The sequence below is a fragment of the Triticum urartu genome, chromosome 4, assembly GCF_003073215.2.
Source record: "Triticum urartu cultivar G1812 chromosome 4, Tu2.1, whole genome shotgun sequence".
Classification (NCBI taxonomy): domain Eukaryota; kingdom Viridiplantae; phylum Streptophyta; class Magnoliopsida; order Poales; family Poaceae; genus Triticum; species Triticum urartu.
This window is the reverse complement of record NC_053025.1, coordinates 8136858-8156879: the sequence shown is the minus strand read 5'-3', so window position 1 is coordinate 8156879 and position 20022 is coordinate 8136858. Positions and strand designations below refer to the sequence as shown.

The window sequence follows — 20022 nt, the reverse complement described above, 5'->3', positions numbered from 1 at the left end:
AAAGTGTCTGTTGGGTTGGCACGAATCGAGACTGGGATTTGTCACTCCGTATGACGGAGAGGTATCTCTGGGCCCACTCGGTAATGCATCATCATAATGAGCTCAATGTGACCAAAGGGTTGGTCACGGGATCATGCATTACAGTACGAGTAAAGTGACTTGCCGGTAACGAGATTGAACAAGGTATTGGGATACCGACGATCGAGTCTCGGGCAAGTAACATACCGATTGACAAAGGGAATTGAATACGGGATTGATTAAGTCCTCGACATCGTGGTTCATCCGATGAGATCATTGAGGAGAATGTGGGAGCCAACATGGGTATCCAGATCCTGCTGTTGGTTATTGACCGGAGAGGCGTCTCGGTCATGTCTGCATGTCTCCCGAACCCATAGGGTCTACACACTTAAGGTTCGGTGACGCTAGGGTTGTAGAGATACTAGTATGCAGTAACCCGAAAGTTGTTCGGAGTCCCGGATGAGATCCCGGACGTCACGAGGAGTTCTGGAATGGTCCGGAGGTAAAGATTTATATATAGGAAGTCCAGTTTCGGCCAGCGGGAAGGTTTTGGGGGTTACCGGTATTGTACCGGGACCACCGGAAGGGTCCCGGGGGTCCACCAGATGGGGCCACCTATCCCGGAGGTCCCCATGGGCTGAAGTGGCGTGGGAACCAGCCCCTGATGGGCTGGTGTGCCCCACCCAAGGGCCCAAGGCGCCTAGGGTTGGAAACCCTAAGGGGGCCGTTGCCCCCCGAGGGGGCATGCGCCCCCTGGTTGGAAACCCTAAGGGGGCCGTTGCCCCCAGGGGCCGCCGCCCCCCCTTTTAGATGGGATCTCCAAGGGGGCATGCGCCCCCCTAGCCCCTATATATAGTGGAAGGGAGGGAGGGCAGCCGCACCTTGCTCTTGGCGCCTCCCTCTCCCTTCGTAACACCTCTCCTCCCCGCTTGTGCTTGGCGAAGCCCTGTCGGGATCCTGCTGCATCCACCACCACGCCGTCGTGCTGCTGGATCTTCATCAACATCTCCTTCCCCCTTGCTGGATCAAGAAGGAGGAGACGTCTTCCCAACCGTACGTGTGTTGAATGCGGAGGTGCTGTCCGTTCGGCACTTGGTCATCGGTGATTTGGATCACGGCGAGTACGACTCCATCATCCCCGTTCACTTGAACGCTTCCGCTCGCGATCTACAAGGGTATGTAGATGCACTCCTATTCCCCTCGTTGCTAGAATACTCCATAGATTGATCTTGGTGATGCGTAGAATTTTTTTAATTTCTGCTACGATCCCCAACAGTGGCATCATGAGCTAGGTCTATGCGTAGTTACTATGCACGAGTAGAACACAAAGTAGTTGTGGGCGTCGATATTGTCAATTTGCTTGCCGTTACTAGTTTTATCTTGATTCAGCGGCATCGTGGGATGAAGTGGCCCGGACCAACCTTACACGTACGCTTACGTGAGACCGGTTCCACCGACTGACATGCACTAGTTGCATAAGGTGGCTGGCGGGTGTCTGTCTCTCCCACTTTAGTCGGATCGGATTCGATGAACAGGGTCCTTATGAATGGTAAATAGAAATTGGCAATTCACGTTGTGGTTTTGGCGTAGGTAAGAAACGTTCTTGCTAGAAACCTATAGCAGCCACGTAAAAACTTGCAACAACAATTAGAGGACGTCTAACTTGTTTTTGCAGCAAGTGTTTTGTGATGTGATATGGCCAAAGGTTGTGATGAATGATGAATGATATATGTGATGTATGAGATTGATCATGTTCTTGTAATAGGAATCACGACTTGCATGTCGATGAGTATGACAACCGACAGGAGCCATAGGAGTTGTCTTTATTTATTTATGACCTGCGTGTCAACATAAACGTCATGTAATTACTTTACTTTATTGCTAAAGCGTTACCATAGTAGCAGAAGTAATAGATGACGAGACAACTTCAAGAAGACACGATGATGGAGATCATGATGATGGAGATCATGGTGTCATGCCGGTGACAACGATGATCATGGAGCCCCGAAGATGGAGATCAAAGGAGCAAATGATATTGGCCATATCATGTCACTATTTGATTGCATGTGATGTTTATCATGTTTTACATCTTATTTGCTTAGAACGACGGTAGCTTAAATAAGATGATCCCTCGTAATAATTTCAAGAAAGTGTTCCCCCTAACTGTGCACCGTTGCGAAGGTTCATTGTTTCAAAGCACCACGTGATGATCGGGTGTGATAGATTCTAACGTTCGAATACAACGGGTGTAAGACAGATTTACACACGCAATACACTTAGGTTGACTTGACGAGCCTAGCATGTACAGACATGGCCTCGGAACACAGAAGACCGAAAGGTCGAGCATGAGTCGTATAGAAGATACGATCAACATCAAGATGTTCACCGATGTTGACTAGTCTGTCTCACGTGATGATCGAACACGGCCTAGTTAACTCGGATCATGTTATACTTAGATGACTGGAGGGATGTCTATCTGAGTGGGAGTTCATTTAATAATTTGATTAGATGAACTTAATTATCATGAACTTAGTCTAAAATCTTTACAATATGTCTTGTAGATCAGATGGCCCACGTTGTCCTCAACTTCAACGCGTTCCTAGAGAAAACCAAGCTGAAAGACGATGGCAGCAACTATACGGACTGGGTCCGGAACCTGAGTATCATCCTCATAGCTGCCAAGAAAGATTATGTCCTAGAAGCACCGCTAGGTGACGCACCCGTCCCACAGAACCAAGACGTTATGAATGCTTGGCAGACACGTGCTGATGATTACTCCCTCGTTCAGTGCGGCATGCTTTACAGCTTAGAACCGGGGCTCCAAAAGCGTTTTGAGAGACACGGAGCATATGAGATGTTCGAAGAGCTGAAAATGGTTTTTCAAGCTCATGCCCGGGTCGAGAGATATGAAGTCTCTGACAAGTTCTTCAGCTGTAAGATGGAGGAAAATAGTTCAGTCAGTGAGGACATACTCAAAATGTCTGGGTTGCATAACCGCTTGACTCAGCTGGGAGTTAATCTCCCGGATGACGCGGTCATTGACAGAATCCTTCAGTCGCTTCCACCGAGCTACAAGAGCTTTGTGATGAACTTCAATATGCAGGGGATGGAAAAGACCATTCCTGAAGTATTTGCAATGCTGAAATCAGCGGAGGTAGAAGTCAAAAAGGAACATCAAGTGTTGATGGTGAATAAAACCACTAAGTTCAAGAAAGGCAAGGGTAAAAAGAACTTCAAGAAGGACGGCAAGGGAGTTGCCGCGCTCGGTAAGCAAGTTGCCGGGAAGAAGCCAAAGAATGGACCCAAGCCCGAGACTGAGTGTTTTTATTGCAAGGGAAGTGGTCACTAGAAGCGGAACTGCCCCAAATACTTAGCGGACAAGAAGGCCGGCATCACGAAAGGTATATGTGATATACATGTAATTGATGTGTACCTTACCAGTACTCGTAGTAGCTCCTAGGTATTTGATACCGGTGCGGTTGTTCACATTTGTAACTCAAAGCAGGAGCTGCGGAATAAACGGAGACTGGCGAAGGACGAGGTGACGATGCGCGTCGGGAATGGTTCCAAGGTCGATGTGATCACCGTCGGCACGCTACCTCTACATTTACCTACGGGATTAGTTTTAAACCTCAATAATTGTTATTTAGTGCCAGCTTTGAGCATGAACATTGTATCAGGATCTCGTTTAATACGAGATGGCTACTCATTTAAATCCGAGAATAATGGTTGTCCTATTTATATGAGAGATATGTTTTATGGTCATGCTCCGATGGTGAATGGTTTATTCTTAATGAATCTCGAGCATAATGCTACACATATTCATAGTGTGAATACCAAAAGATGTAAGGTTGATAATGATAGTCCCACATGGCACTGCCGCCTTGGTCACATAGGTGTCAAACGCATGAAGAAGCTCCATGCAGATGGACTTTTAGAGTCTCTTGATTACGAATCATTTGACACGTGCGAACCATGCCTCATGGGTAAGATGACCAAGACTCCGTTCTCAGGAACAATAGAGCGAGCAACCAACTTATTGAAAATCATACATACTGATGTGTGCGGTCCAATGAGTGTTGAGGCTCGCGGTGGCTATCGTTATGTTCTCACCCTCACTGATGACTTGAGTAGATATGGGTATGTCTACTTAATGAAACACAATCTGAGACCTTTGAAAAGTTCAAGGAATTTCAGAGTGAGGTTGAGAATCAACGTGACAGGAAAATCAAGTTATTGCGATCAGATCGTGGGGGAGAATACTTGAGTCATGAATTTGGAACACACTTAAGAAAATGTGGAATAGTTTCACAACTCACGCTGCCTGGAACACCTCAGCGTAATGGTGTGCCCGGACGTCGTAATCGCACTCTATTAGATATGGTGCGATCTATGATGTCTCTTACCGATTTACCGCTATCATTTTGGGGCTATGCTTTAGAGACTGCCGCATTCACTTTAAATAGGGCTTCGTCGAAATCCGTTGAGACAACACCGTATGAATTATGGTTTGGGAAGAAACCTAAGCTGTCGTTTCTAAAAGTTTGGGGATGCGATGCTTATGTCAAGAAACTTCAACCTGAAAAGCTCGAACCCAAGTCGGAAAAATGTGTCTTCATAGGATACCCTAAGGAAACCATTGGGTATACCTTCTACCTCAGATCCGAAGGCAAGATCTTCGTTGCCAAGAATGGATCCTTTCTAGAGAAGGAGTTTCTCTCGAAAGAAGTAAGTGGGAGGAAAGTAGAGCTTGATGAAGTACTGCCTCTTGAAGCAGAGAGTAGCGCAGCTCAGGAAAATGTTCCTATGGTGCCTGCACCGATTAGAGAGGAAGTTAATGATGATGATCAAGATACTTCAGATCAAGCTCCTACTGAACTTCGTAGGTCCACAAGGACACGTTCCGCAGTAGAGTGGTACGGCAACCTTGTCTTGGAAATCATGTTGTTAGACAACGGTGAACCTTCGAACTATGAAGAAGCGATGGCGGGCCCAGATTCCGACAAATGGCTAGAAGCCATGAAATCCGAGATAGAATCCATGTATGAAAACAAAGTATGGACTTTGACTGACTTGCCCGAAGATCGGCGAGCCATAGAAAATAAATGGATCTTTAAGAAGAAGACAGACGCGGATGGTAATGTGACCATCTATAAGGCTCGACTTGTCGCTAAGGGTTATCGACAAGTTCAAGGGGTTGACTACGATGAGACTTTCTCACCCGTAGCGAAGCTGAAGTCCGTCCGAATCATGTTAGCAATTGCCGCATTCTATGATTATGAGATATGGCAAATGGACGTCAAAACGGCATTCCTTAATGGCTTTCTTAAGGAAGAATTGTATATGATGCAGCCGGAAGGTTTTGTCGATCCTAAGAATGCTAACAAGGTGTGCAAGCTCCAACGCTCAATCTATGGGCTGGTGCAAGCATCTCGGAGTTGGAACATTCGCTTTGATGAGATGATCAAAGCGTTTGGGTTTATCGCAGACTTATGGAGAAGCCTGCGTTTACAAGAAAGTGAGTGGGAGCTCTGTAGCATTTCTCTATATATGTGGATGACATACTGTTGATGGGAAATGATATAGAATTCTTGGAAAGCATAAAGGCCTATTTGAACAAGTGTTTTTCAATGAAGGACCTTGGAGAAGCTGCTTATATATTAGGCATCAAGATCTATAGAGATAGATCGAGACGCCTCATCGGTCTTTCACAAAGTACGTACCTTGACAAGATATTGAAGAAGTTCAATATGGATCAGTCCAAGAAGGGGTTCTTGCCTGTATTGCAAGGTGTGCGATTGAGCACGGCTCAATGCCCGACCACGGCAGAAGATATAGAAGAGATGAGTGTCATCCCCTATGCCTCAGCCATAGGGTCTATTATGTATGCCATGCTGTGTACCAGACCTGATGTAAACCTTGCCGTAAGTTTGGTAGGTAGGTACCAAAGTAATCCCGGCAAGGAACACTGGACAGCGGTCAAACATCCTGAAGTACCTGAAAAGGACCAAGGATATGTTTCTCGTTTATGGAGGTGCGAAGAGCTCGTCGTAAAGGGTTACGTCGACGCTAGCTTCGACACAGATCTGGATGACTCTAAGTCACAAACCGGATACGTGTATATTTTGAATGGTGGGGTAGTAAGCTGGTGCAGTTGCAAGCAAAGCATTGTGGCGGGATCTACATGTGATGCGGAGTACATGGCAGCCTCGGAGGCAGCACAAGAAGCAGTCTGGGTGAAGGAGTTCATAACCGACCTAGGAGTCATACCCAATGCGCCGGGGCCGATGACTCTCTTCTGTGAACACTGAGCTATTTCCCTTGCCAAGGCGCCTAGGGTTGGAAACCCTAGGGGGCCGTTGCCCCTCGAGGGGGCATGCGCCCCCGGTTGGAAACCCTAAGGGGGCCGTTGCCCCCAGGGGCCGCCGCCGCCCCCTTTTAGATGGGATCTCCAAGGGGGCATGCGCCCCCCTAGCCCCTATATATAGTGGAAGGGAGGGAGGGCAGCCGCACCTTGCTCTTGGCGCCTCCCTCTCCCTCCGTAACACCTCTCCTCCCCGCCTGTGCTTGGCGAAGCCCTGCCGGGATCCTGCTGCATCCACCACCACGCCGTCGTGCTGCTGGATCTTCATCAACCTCTCCTTCCCCCTTGCTGTATCAAGAAGGAGGAGACGTCTTCCCAACCGTACGTGTGCTGAACGCGGAGGTGCTGTCCGTTCGGCACTTGGTCATCGGTGATTTGGATCACGGCGAGGACGACTCCATCGTCCCCGTTCACTTGAACGCTTCCGCTCGCGATCTACAAGGGTATGTAGATGCACTCCTATTCCCCTCGTTGCTAGAATACTCCATAGATTGATCTGGTGATGCGTAGAATTTTTTTAATTTCTGCTACGATCCCCAACACAACGTATCTATAATTTTTGATTGCTCCATGCTATATTATCTACTGTTTTGGACATTATTGGGCTTTATTATCCACATTTATATTATTTTTGGGACTAACCTATTAACCGGAGGCCTAGCCCAGAATTGCTGTTTTTTGCCTGTTTTAGGGTTTCGAAGAAAAGGAATATCAAACGGAATCCAAACGGAATAAAACCTTCGGGAACGTGATTTTCTCACCGAATACAACTCAGAAGACTTGGACCCTACATCAAGCCAATTAACAGGAGGCCACGAGGTAGGGGGCGCGCCTGCCCCCCCCAGGCTCGACCTCCACCCTTGTGGCCCCCCTGTTGCTCCACCGACGTACTTCTTCCTCCTATATATATCCACGTACCCCCAAACGATCATATACGGAGCCAAAACCTAATTCCACCTCCGCAACTTTCTGTATCCATGAGATCCCATCTTGGGGCCTGTTCCGGAGCTCCGCTAGAGGGGGCATCGATCACGGAGGGCTTCTACATCATCATCCAAGCCCCTCCTATGAAGTGTGAGTAGTTTATTTCAGACCTACGGGTCCATAGTTAGTAGCTAGATGGCTTCTTCTCTCTTTTTGGATCTCAATACAATGTTCTCCCCCTCTCTCGTGGAGATCTATTCGATGTAATCTTCTTTTTGCGGTGTGTTTGTTGAGATCGATGAATTGTGGGTTTATGATCAAAGTCTATCTATGAATAATATTTGAATCTTCTCTGAATTCTTTTATGTATGATTGGTTATCTTTGGAAGTCTCTTCGAATTATCAGTTTGGTTTGGCCTACTAGATTGGTTTTTCTTGCCATGGGAGAAGTACTTAGCTTTGGGTTCGATCTTGCGGTGTCCTTTCCCAGCGACAGAAGGGGCAGCAAGGCACGTATTGTATTGTTGCCATCAAGGATAACAAGATGGTTTTTTTATCATATTGCATGAAACTATCCCTCTACATCATGTCATCTTGCTTAAGGCGTTACTCTGTTTTTAACTTAATACTCTAGATGCATGCTGGATAGCGGTCGATGAGTGGAGTAATAGTAGTAGATGCAGGCACAAGTCGGTCTACTTGTCTCGGACGTGATGCCTATATACATGATCATACCTAGATATTCTCATAACTATGCTCAATTCTGTCAATTGCTCAACAGTAATTTGTTCACCCACCGTAGAATACTTATACTCTTGAGAGAAGCCACTAGTGAAACCTATGGCCCCCGGATCTCTTTCTCATCATATTAATCTCCATCACTTTATTATTACTTTGCTTTTTTTACTTTCCCTTTTACTTTTCACTTTGCAGCTCTATACCAAAAATATTATTTATCATCTCTATCAGATCTCACTTTCGTAAGTGACCGTGAAGGGATTGACAACCCCTAAGCGCGTTGGTTGCGTTGAGCTATTGTTTTTGTGTAGGTACGAGGGACTCGCGCGTAGCCTCCTACTGGATTGATACCTTGGTTCTCAAAAACTGAGGGAAATACTTACGCTACTTTGCTGCATCATCCTCTCCTTTTCGGGGAAATCCAACGCAGTGCTCAAGAGGTAGCAGATATACATAACTTATTTAAAGCCGGAGGTCATACCTCATACTTTTGATGCATCTGCTTCACCATATCGATTTCAAGATCACGGCTGAAGTGTACTTGGTTGAGGTAGCCAGACAGAATTTCACTGTTGCTCAATTGGGCATAGTGAGAAACATCAAACCTCACTTTCTGCCTCTCAATAACCTCTTGCTTGGCGGAGTGCTTGGCCAAGATGGTTGGATTTCCCGGTTCTGTAAAGCCGGTGCCAGTGATCAGAACGTCATCAGTATGAGTGTCTGACGGCTTAAGCGAGCTTGATGGTTCAATGTTCAAAGAGTCAGTATTGGCCTGATCAACAAAGAGATCAGGAATTTTAGGTGGATCGTCAGAGACAGGTTCTTCTGGCTGTTTTCAGAGACTTCGGGTGCGGAGACTTGCTGCTCCGTTTCAACAACTTCAGGTGACTCAGTTGGTTTGGTCACCTTTGCCTTCTTACTAGGCTTTGCTTGACCACTGCATGGGTTTTGGCAAGTTGATATAATCATAAGAGTATAAAAGAGGTACAAAACAAAAGGTAAGTATTATTACCCAGGGGCAGTCTTGAAAGCCGACAGCTGAGTCTGCGATGAGTCGCCAGAGGAAGAACGGGAAACCTCCTGTTAATTTGAATAAGAAGAATTGAGAAACTAGTGAATGAGACCCACCAGCGGATATAGAGAATTTAAGCTTAAAAGGACCTCGTTTTGCGTTTCCGTGGAACTGGAGTGTTCGGTAAGCCGGAGGAGAACTCTTCACCTCCGCTGTTCCGAGTCTGGCACCGGCTCTCGTGCTGCTGTTGCTTCAAAAGAAAGTGAGGATCCAAATGAGCTAAGGGGTGTGAAAAGCTCACTTTCCGGATTACTCGTCAAATTTTCTGTCTTGGCAAAGGTGCTGAGCCGGAGGGAATAATGATTACCTCTTCTTCAACTGCTTGGCTGGCCCCCGTGTCATCCTGAGAGTAGTCAATGTCAATAAGATAATTAAAAAAGGTGCCAAGGGAGTCAAGGGCTACCTCTGACTCAGAATTATCATCTAGCTCAAACATTCCAGATGCTCTTGATTTTTTTCTTATGCTTCTCGGTGGGCTTCTTGGCGGCTATCTTGGCAGCCCTGGCTGTTTTGGCGGCTTCATGGTCATACTTTGCCTTCCAAAATTCAGATTTAGCCTGTGAAAGACAGTAAAATTGGGTTAGTACAATATCTGACTAATGAGATAAAAGTAAAGTAAATTCAGAGGCTCATGCTCGGCGGCGTGTTAAGTGTGCAGAAAGTGTTCAGACCCACTTTACTGCAGTCTTTTGTATCTTCATTTAGAAGATTTTTGGTCATTTTAGTAATTGCATCATTTGTTAAACGCAAGGGGCTGTGGCGTAATGGATCCTTTACACCGCCTTTGTAAGTACACATTAAGCCGGGTCGGCGGCTCAAGGGTATGATCTGCCACGAGACCCAGCACCGGACCAAATCAATGCCAGTTAGTCCGTTTCCCAGCAGCGCCTTGACCTTCACAATTATGGGGCAAGCTTTTTACGTTCAACGCCTGAGAGCTTTTCCGGAAGGTTATGCTTTGGGTCAAGACGTTCAATACGATAACCCGACAATGGATTCTCATCAGCCGGAGAGGTATCCTTGCAGTAAAACCATGTCTGGTTCCAATCCTTGGGGTGACTCAGGAGGCGGGCATAAGGGAAGATGGAGTCTCTTCTTCGTTGGATGGAGATTCCGCCAAGTTCCAAGCTATGCCCGTTTGTATACTCATTTTGGCGGTTCAAATAGAAAAATTCCCTGAAGAGTTTGACACTGGGCTCCATTTGAAGGTATACTTCACAGAAGACTTGAAAGTTGAAAATGTTTGACACGGAATTGGGTCCAATGTCTTGCGGGTGGAGTTGAAAGAAGTGCAGAACGTCTCGAAAAAACTTAGAGCCGGGTGGTGAGAAGCCCCGGTTCATATGGTCAGTGAAAACAATGACCTCACCATCCTTCGGTTGAGGTCTTTCTTCATCCGGTTTGGGGGCGCGATAATGCATGATGTTCTTTGCTGGCAAATACCCGACTTTAATAAAATCCTGGAGAGTGCCTTCGATGACAATGGAAGCAAACCAATTGCATGAGGTGGTTGTTTTTGGCGGGAACAAAGAAGCCTGAAAAAGAAGAAAGGTTGGCCTGTTTAAGTTAATACATTCTTTCAAACCAGAAGTAAAAGATGCAGTATATAATCAGAATGGCGGCTTAGATGGGGCCTAATGATATATGGGTAATTGTAAGCCGGTGATATAAGCCGCCCTGACCAGCACGGATATTTAAAATCTGACAAGAGCAAATTCTATGAAGTGTTGGGACAAACAAGTTTCACAGGTTGAAGTTATAAGATTGGATCTGCAGTTGTTCAGAAAAAGGAAATAAAAGCTAAACCTAAGATGGCGGCAACAAAAAAATGGGAGTGCTCAGATGAGATCTATTACAATGAGGATATAGCCTGATATCAAAAAATAAGTGCTAAAACTGTTACCACGCAAGATCTGTGCTATTTTCAGATCAAAACTATGCGATCTAGGACGGAGAAAGGGAAGAACGGTGATGAATACCGACGAACAGAGAAACCCTAACATAGATTTATGAAGAGGAAAGGGGAAGACTTACCGATGCTGATTGACAGAGGAGGAGTGCCGCGGTGTTCTGGTCCATCCAGGGTGATGCGGCGGCCGGAGTTGACGAAGGGGACAAAGGTTGACGGCGGTGGAGCTCGGGCGTACTGGAGCGTCGCGAGGAGGAAGAAGAAGGAGAGAAGGCAAATGGGGAGAATGAAAAGTGAACCCGTGACCCTATTTATAAGGCCGGAAGGATATGTGGCAGGCGCGGGAATCGAGGAGACATGAAAGTGGATATGTGACGGTGCGGGCGCCTCGATTTTTGGAGGGTCAGTAAAGGAAAAGATTTATTAAAGATTTGGGCCATGTGTAGTATTAATCATAGGTGACGTCACGGCGGGTTACCGCAATTTCCGAAGGTGACGTCATGACGGGTTACAATGTTTCACAAGAAGATGAAGAAGGGTTTTTCTAAGTGTTGAAGATTGACATAAACAAGTTCAAATCAATCTGGGGCCTAATGTTGGGGATATGACTATTGGATATGACCCGCCCAGGAGGGGCCGGGTTATCCCAATGGTGGTTCATCTAGACAAATCCCATGAGTATGTGAAGGTGGCGGTTCATGAAGTAGGCATGTTAAAGGGCCCAAACCGAGAGGCGGCTTAAGGCCCATGAGTATAAATCGCCATGTATATGTAACTTGTATTATAAGGCATGTAAGATAAGTCACCGAGCCGGACACGTTTGTATGAGCCGGCCAGGACTCTGTAAGCCGCAGGGCGTCAACCCATGTATATAAGGGGACGACCCGACAGCAACTTGGGACAAGAAACAACAGATCGAAAGCTAGGCAAAGTGTATTCGCTCCCTGATAATCGAAACCCTAGCATACCACCTCAAACTGTAGTAGGATTTTACCTTCACCGCAAGGGGCTGAACCAGTATAAACTCTCTGTGTCCTTTGTCCTGTTTAACCCCTTTAAGCTAACCTCGTCGCAATGGCTCCACAACTAAGTCCTTTGACGAGGACATCTGTCGTGACAATTCCACGACATAGGGTGTCCGTATCTCGTTTGTCGATGTGGAACTAAATCATGCACTCTGGGTTGTATTTATTAGGAAAAAGAAGCAAAGACTGGGTCTAGTCCTTGGTATTACAGTAGAATTTAGAAAGCCCAAATAATTAGTGGAGTACTATCTCACGCTCGTGGGCGCCACACTCTTGGATGTGTGCTTACCAGTTAAAAAACCAGTAAACATTTACTTTGTTCCACAATTTTTGAAACAAAAGAAGGCATCACTATGTATCAAAGAACACAAGTAAGCACCCAAGGAAACTCGGAAGATCCAGCTTTGCCTAGCCACCTATGACTGGACCAATGATTAACAACAAACACAATCACCACAACCTCAAAAAATGCTTAATTCCTTGGATCATACTATAAGTATTGTGGTTCGCTCGCATTTCATTGATCATTGTAACACTTTGTTTCGGCATGTTTATTCTATTAAGGATGGGCTTATAATGAATGAGTATTACCAATTTACCATGAAAGAGGAGAATATTATAATATTGATCTCGACTCCTAACTAACCAAGAGATAAGGGGGAGTCAATCCCATGTACGCAGCACCATAGGAGGTCCAAACAAATGTATTGGTTTCATTCACTGTTCCTTAGAATCCCACATATAAAAAGAAGGTACTTGCTCCCCTGTAAGTTACCGTTGTGACTAATGACAACGTCGAGCTCTTTTTCCTGCTCGTTACGGTTAAGAATTTTAAAAAGTAAACCGAACTATATTAATTTGTCCTTATAATTTATTCTGCTGGTCACAGTAAGGCAATGGGCAACACATGTAGTCACACATATGCAAAGATCTTTATCTTCTGTTGGACTAATTAGTGTAAGCACCAATATGTACTACATATTAGAGCATATGTTAATTAGTCCAACAAAACATTAAGGCATACATGCGAGTACAAGTGATGCTCATGCCTTCTATGACATGAAAAAAAAAATTAGTATGACATATAGTACATACTCCTATATATTAATTAGTCAACCAAAATATTTTGCAAATACTATATCACACTTATACCAATCTGTACTTGTTGAAAACTACTGTAAACACAACGGCAGACAACACAGAAATATGAAAACATCACATATTAGCACGGTATTCTAAGATTTTAGCTAATCCTTGTGCATTATAGCTATCATCTTCCTCTCCAGTTTGAACCTCTCATTCCGAGCCTTCTTCATTTTTATCTTCTCCAACATCAACTTCTCGCTAGCATGCTCCCTAATAACAATTCTTGCCCTCCCCTCCCGTTCTTTGTCAAACCACTTGAAATATGAACATGCCTTGTAATCGTGCAACACACTAGGAGAAGCCTTTGTGGAGTGGATATCGGCCTTCGTCAGCATTGGTTATTCTTGGTGGACTTAGATCAACAAGTCGTACATGAATAAGATTAGGAAAGCTCTGGCAGCGGCAGTAATGATAGGAATGGTTCATGTGCCCTGTGAAGAATAGACGTCCAATTTGTTGTTCACCACTTTCTTTGTGACACGTGCCTAGGACTACAATGGCGTATGTGCACATGTATTAGTTGACCAGCATCGAAACTGAACTGACATGCTGCCTGGTTTTCCGGATGCTAGAAAATCGTCTTATAACAATTTCAAATAAAAGTGTCATCGAGGCACCAGTGGTCTAGTGGTAGAATAGTACCCTGCCACGGTACAGACCCGGGTTCGATTCCCGGCTGGTGCAAACTTTTTTATTTTTAGTCCTTTTTTTTCGTATAATCTTGAATGTTACGCATGATCTTGTTATACAAATCTATTTTGCTTTATAAACATCAAGATCAGATAAAGAAGGGTAGTGAGAGCGAAATCATGGTATGCTTGCACACTTCCCGGTAGCTCCCCGACCGATCCAACGGTTTTGTTCCTGCCGCGGTGTACATCACTTTTTTTGGAAGTTCCGTGTAATATCACGGTGGCCTTTGTGTGTGTATTGTGAAATTGTAGTGGCATATTACATAATTGGTATTTTCTAGTAACATTTTTCATATACTTGGAATTTGGAGCGGTATGTATCTGAAGAGAACTCTGTTGAGGGAGACTATTTGGTGCAAACTTCTTTATTTTTAGTCCTTTCTTTTTCGTATAATCTTGAATGTTACGCATGATCTTGTCAGTTATACAAATCTATTTTGCTTTATAAACATCAAGATCAGATAAAGAAGGGTAGTGAGAGCGAAATCATGGTATGCTTGTGCACACTTTCCGGTAGCTCCCCGACCGATCCAACGGTTTTGTTCCTGCCACGGTGTACATCACTTTTTTTGGAAGTTCCGTGTAATATCACGGTGGCCTTTGTGTGTGTATTGCGAAATTGTAGTGGTATATCATAAGTGGTATTTTCTAGTGACATTTTTCATATACTTGGAATTTGGAGCGGTATGTATATGAAGAGAACTCTGTTGAGGGAGACTATTTGGCTATACACCAGGAACTCAGTGGTGTACGTCGGTCGATGGCCTAACAAGCATCAGGAAATGGTTGCCTGCTTGAACTTAACGAAAAAAGGAAAGGTTCATAGAATTTTCTTCTGCTTCCCCTTCCCTCGAGTAAAGGTCAGAGGGCGAAGTAGAAGTACTTTGTTTTGGCTATGCCAAAATCTGTAACACAAGTTGAATTAAGATTGAGCGGTATGAAATCTCGAGCCTTTGTGATCACGTAGAGGCAGGAGAGTAATGAGAGAGAAATCATGGTGTGCTTGTGCTCATTCTTCCGGGTAGCTCCCCGAATTAAGATCGAACGGTTTTGTTCTTGCTGCGGTGTACATCACTTTTTAGTGAGGTTATTTTGATCCGAAAAATATCACAACAGCCTTTCTGTGTGTATTGAGAAATTGTATTGGCATATTTCATAAGTGATATGTTGTAGTGCCATTTTTCATATACTCAGAGTTTGGAGCGACGTGTATCTGAATAAAACTTGGTTGAAGGAGGCAAGGCTATTTTTATATTTTTTTTGCGGGTGCAACGAGGCGAGGCTATTATCTAGCTAAAAAGATAGAAGAAGTAATTACTAGGATTGCACTGGCTGAGATATATCCTTTGAAGTGTGTTCTTGTAATAATAGCCACACTGTATATTCCCTTTTATCGTTATAATGGACGCCTTCTATTAAAGTGTCCCAAAATGCAAGGAATTACATGGATACAATGTCGTGTTCCAATTTAGAATCGAGTTAGTTACCTTCAGAAAGCTTACAGAAACGAACACCCCGTCCATGTCAATATTATAAATGACATCCACCTACACATCTAAACAAGGTTCCTGAGACAAACCATGAGACGTCTACGTTGGCGAATAGTGCTCGGTTAGAACCTAGCCCATTGCCCACCGCCAGTGGCACCCACTTGTCTGTGTCAAGCTTTGACTCCAAAACGTCCACTTGTTGAGTCAATGAAAGAGAGCCGAGAGGGCTTTGTTTATGTAGCCTCACCATTAGCAGTTTCCAGGGACTCAGTGATGACATGGCAAGACATTTCAACTGCTCTAAATGTCTTGCCATGTCATCATTGTCCTCCTCCTCATATGTTGTTGCCACATTGTCATCGTTCTCTGCTTCTGCTTCTTCTTCTTCTTCTTCTTCTTCTTCTTCTTCTTCTTCTTTGTTATTATTGTGTTCCTCTTCTCCCTTGTCATCATCAGTGCTGCAAGCATTGCGATCATCATAGCCTGACGGTTGCTTGATAACATATCTGCGATGGTAGCCATTGTTGTCATGTTGCTACCTAGTGCAAAACTTGAAAACTTCCATTCATAGCCTAACAAGCACTGGGAAGTGATTGCCTTGCTGTCAGACTTGAACTTAAATAAAAAAATGAAAGGTTCATAAATTTTTATTCCCCTTCCCTTTCCCCTAGTAAAGGCCAGTGGTCGAAGTAGAAGTGCCACTTCTTTTTTTAGCTATGCCAAAATCTATAAAAATGAGCTGAATTATGAGATCTCCAACCTTTCACATAGTGTTTGTCTCTAAGGAATGCATCATCAATTATATATCCGCATGATTTTTCCTGGATTAGGCAATCATGCACCATTTCCTTGTTGAAATACAATTCACAGACTGTTTGTGTTGTTCTTCATGGTGGCAATGATGTTGTCGGGGACAAGCTTCATGACAAGCTTTGCATGTCTTATGGAAGACGACTATGTGTAGCACCATGAGCAACATAGACTGGAGAAAGTGTTGTGTAAGAGGAAGCTGTGAAATATGCATTTCCGTGTGTCAGGAAGGCGGGGACGCGGTGCCAGCAACAGTTTGAGGGAGTGAATACATAGTCACCCTCTAGTATGATCCGCGACAGCTAGGGAGCCGCCCATTCTTTTATCTTTTGCACATTACAAAAAGTTACGATCATTTTGTGCAATAAAATAAAATAGAATGAAGTAATGACCAAATTTATTTATTTATTTTACAGAGTTTAATACTACTATTGTTGCTTGCCTATTTACAGCGTTTTGGCACATGAGTGCAATTAAAGCATGATTCTATCATAAAAAATAGCTAGAGAAAGCATGAATTTCACCATGTGTTAAAGGAATATTATGGCAGTACATTAATGCGGATTTGATCTTGCTCAGATGGCATCCTTGCATACCACTCGAAAAGAAAAGAGAAAATTAACAGAAATTGCTTTGTTTGGTGTCGTTGTACCCTCTTGCTCCCACTCCATGGCCTATAAAAACCATGCGAATTAGACCATCATTTACCCCACAGCACACTTGAATAGTCGATCATCTCAGGAGATGGGGACTATTACTACTGCTGGATTCCACTTTTTGTTTCTCATTCCCACAATTGCATTGCACGCCCATGCATCATCTCAGGAGGCCCATCTCACAGAATTCCTCTTATCTAGAAAATCCAGAAGCAGCAGCGGCAACACAATTAGTCATCCTACTTTCCATGGCGGATCAGTTCCCGTAATCACCAATAGCCTCCGAACAGATGAGTACCCCAGCTCCGACCACCGCACTCTAAAGGCGGCCGACAAGATCTCGGCGCTGCCAGGGCAGCCGGACGGCGTCGACTTCGACCAGTACGCCGGGTACATCACCGTCGACGGCCACAACGGCCGTGCGCTCTTCTACTACTTCGTGGAAGCGCCTAGCGACAAGGCAGCGAAGCCACTCCTCCTCTGGCTCAACGGAGGTGAGTAGTAGCTAGTACCGTTGCAAAATGTTGAACAATCTGTTTGGTAAATTTGCCAAAAATTCATTTGCAAACATTTTTTGAAGCAATATATGTAAAAAAAATCACAACAGATTGATGTGGAGCATGCATGCAGGGCCTGGATGCTCGTCGCTGGGCTTCGGAGCGATGCGAGAGTTGGGTCCTTTCCGTGTGAACAGAGACAACCAAACCCTCAGTAGGAACAAACATGCCTGGAACAACTGTCAGGGTCCTTTCGTTTTTACCGCACATTAGCTTTGTCTTAACCAAACTTTGATCCAACTTATTTTACAGGTTTTCTTATTAACACCTACTATATCACATCAATAGTATTAGATTCATCACCGTATCTATTTTATATCTGTTATTTTATAAATGTTTGTGTTTCTCTACAAATTTGGCCAGAGTTTGTAAATGCACCTTATGTACCTAAGCACCACCAAAACTTGCAGAGGCAAACGTCATCTTCCTGGAATCACCCGCCGGCGTGGGATTCTCCTACTCCAATACGTCTTCTGATTACGACAGGATGGGGGATCCACTAACAGCCGAGGACACCTACACCTTTCTCGTCAATTGGCTTGAAAGGTTCCCCGAGTACAAGGCGCGCGCCCTCTACATCGCCGGGGAGAGCTACGTTGGCCATTACGTGCCCCAGCTCGCCGCCACCATCTTAGCCCACAACAACAACACGGGCGTCATGCTAAATCTCAAGGGCATCTTGGTCGGCAACCCGTTGCTGGACGTTGAGAAGAACAAGAGAAGGCGCTACGAGTACCTGTGGAACCACGGGGTGATCTCCGACGAGGTCTGGGCCGATATCTCCAGCCACTGCAGCTTCAACGGCTCCTCCTATGGTGGTATGTGCCATGAAGCTATTAGTAAATCCTACTATACGCATAGGGACCTCGACATGTACAACATATACTCTCCCACCTGCATCACCAGCGACAACGGCTCCTACTACTCTAGCAGCCAAGTACGTACAAATATATCAAAAAAAAGACATTTTGATAGATCGAGCTGCATCGTAGCAAGTGTTCTGAAATGTCTCATGAATTTTTTTTTATTTCAGTTACCTGGGTACGATCCGTGCGGTGAAGTGACTACCTTTGCCTACCTGAATCGTCCCGCGGTGCAAAGGGCTCTGCACGCCAGAGAAACGAAATGGCGTGGCTGCAACAGGTACGAACACCTGAGATCAACCTGATGAAATGAGCTATATATATGTGTACACATATGTATAATATGATCTTGTTCGATTTCTTGTTGGTGCAGAATCTTTATATATAGGTTTCAAGAACTCGCCAGATATACATGTACACATATGTATAATATGATCTTGTTCAATTTCTTGTTGGTGTAGAATCTTTATAGGTTTCAAGGACTCGCCGGATACCATGGTGCCAACCTTGAAATGGCTAATCGACCACGGCCTGCCCATATGGCTGTTCAGGTAATCCAACACATTCTTCAAAGAAAAAATGACGAACATGCGCGCGCCTTGTCGATACTTAAACTGACGAAATGATTTTCAGCGGGGATTTTGACTCTATTTGTCCCTTCACCGGCACGAGGTACACGGTTCGCGACCTCAACCCGTCCGTCATCGAGCCATGGCGTCCATGGACGACCGGCCACGAGGTAGGAGGCTATGTTCAGCAGTACAAGGGAGGGTTCACGTTCGCTACCGTGAGAGGAGCAGGACACACGGTCCCGGCCTTGCAACCCGAGAGAGCGCTCATACTGCTCCGATCCTTTCTCAAAGGGATCCTACCGCCTTACAAGAAGGCGTAGCTTTTGTTATCTGCCTTTGATGTTGTAATCTGATGTCTCATAGCCAAGTTTCATAATCGTGAGAGTACATATGACTGTGATATTTAGCACACGTGTGCCATATAAACAAAACTGCCACACCTCTACTTCTTTTATTTTAAAGTACAACACGATTCCTCGTCCTTTGACCTCGCCTCTTCTCAAATGACCTCGCAGGCTCGCTCGAGAAACCTGCTTCTTCCGCACATCTCGAGCGCCCATCCCCAAGAAAACTGTCACTTTTTCACATCTATCACATGATTTCTTCTCAGGACAAAGTTACCATGGTATTCGTATGCAAGTTATCGGGCCTGTGTTGCATAACTTACCGTACTATTTACATAGAACGTACCAGGTATTATGCTTCAACAACTTGTCAGGACCGCGATTCTAAGTCACATCGATCTAGCTGGTAACACCTCATATCACATTGCGGCCTCACGCACGGTATCCTCACGGGTGTCGCCTTACCATGGCCTAGGACCGTTTGCGCCTTTTGGCTCACATATATGATAGTGTCGCTAGCATCCATATGACAGAGACCCGGGCCAACATGGCTAGTCGTGAACCCAAAGCGGCGCAGACCTATGAAGACATGCATACATGAATCACATCGAGCATGTTGGTCATCAGCGAGTGAATCCGGGCTGTAGCACTGGGCTAACAGGACTCCGGAGAATCCGGGCTGTAGCAGGCTAGGCAGGACTCCGGATGTCACCGCGTGACATTTTCCCGAAGGAACAGACATAGAAACGAAGTGAAACACATGCCGGCCAGTCAAGTGTCCTGAGCAGTAGTGCTGGGCTAGCAGGACTCCGGTGAACCGGGCTGTAGCGGACTACTATGGC

The 20022-nt window shown here is 45.1% G+C and overlaps 1 non-coding gene and 1 pseudogene across 1 annotated transcript; both read left to right on the top strand.

Annotated features, from left to right (window-relative positions):
• The first annotated feature begins 13809 nt into the window (after window positions 1-13809).
• TRNAG-GCC lies at window positions 13810-13880 on the top strand. Its single transcript has one exon. It is a non-coding gene; the product is annotated as a tRNA-Gly (tRNA).
• A 3052-nt stretch (window positions 13881-16932) lies between these two features.
• LOC125554493 lies at window positions 16933-19156 on the top strand (annotated as a pseudogene).
• Window positions 19157-20022: the final 866 nt, after the last annotated feature.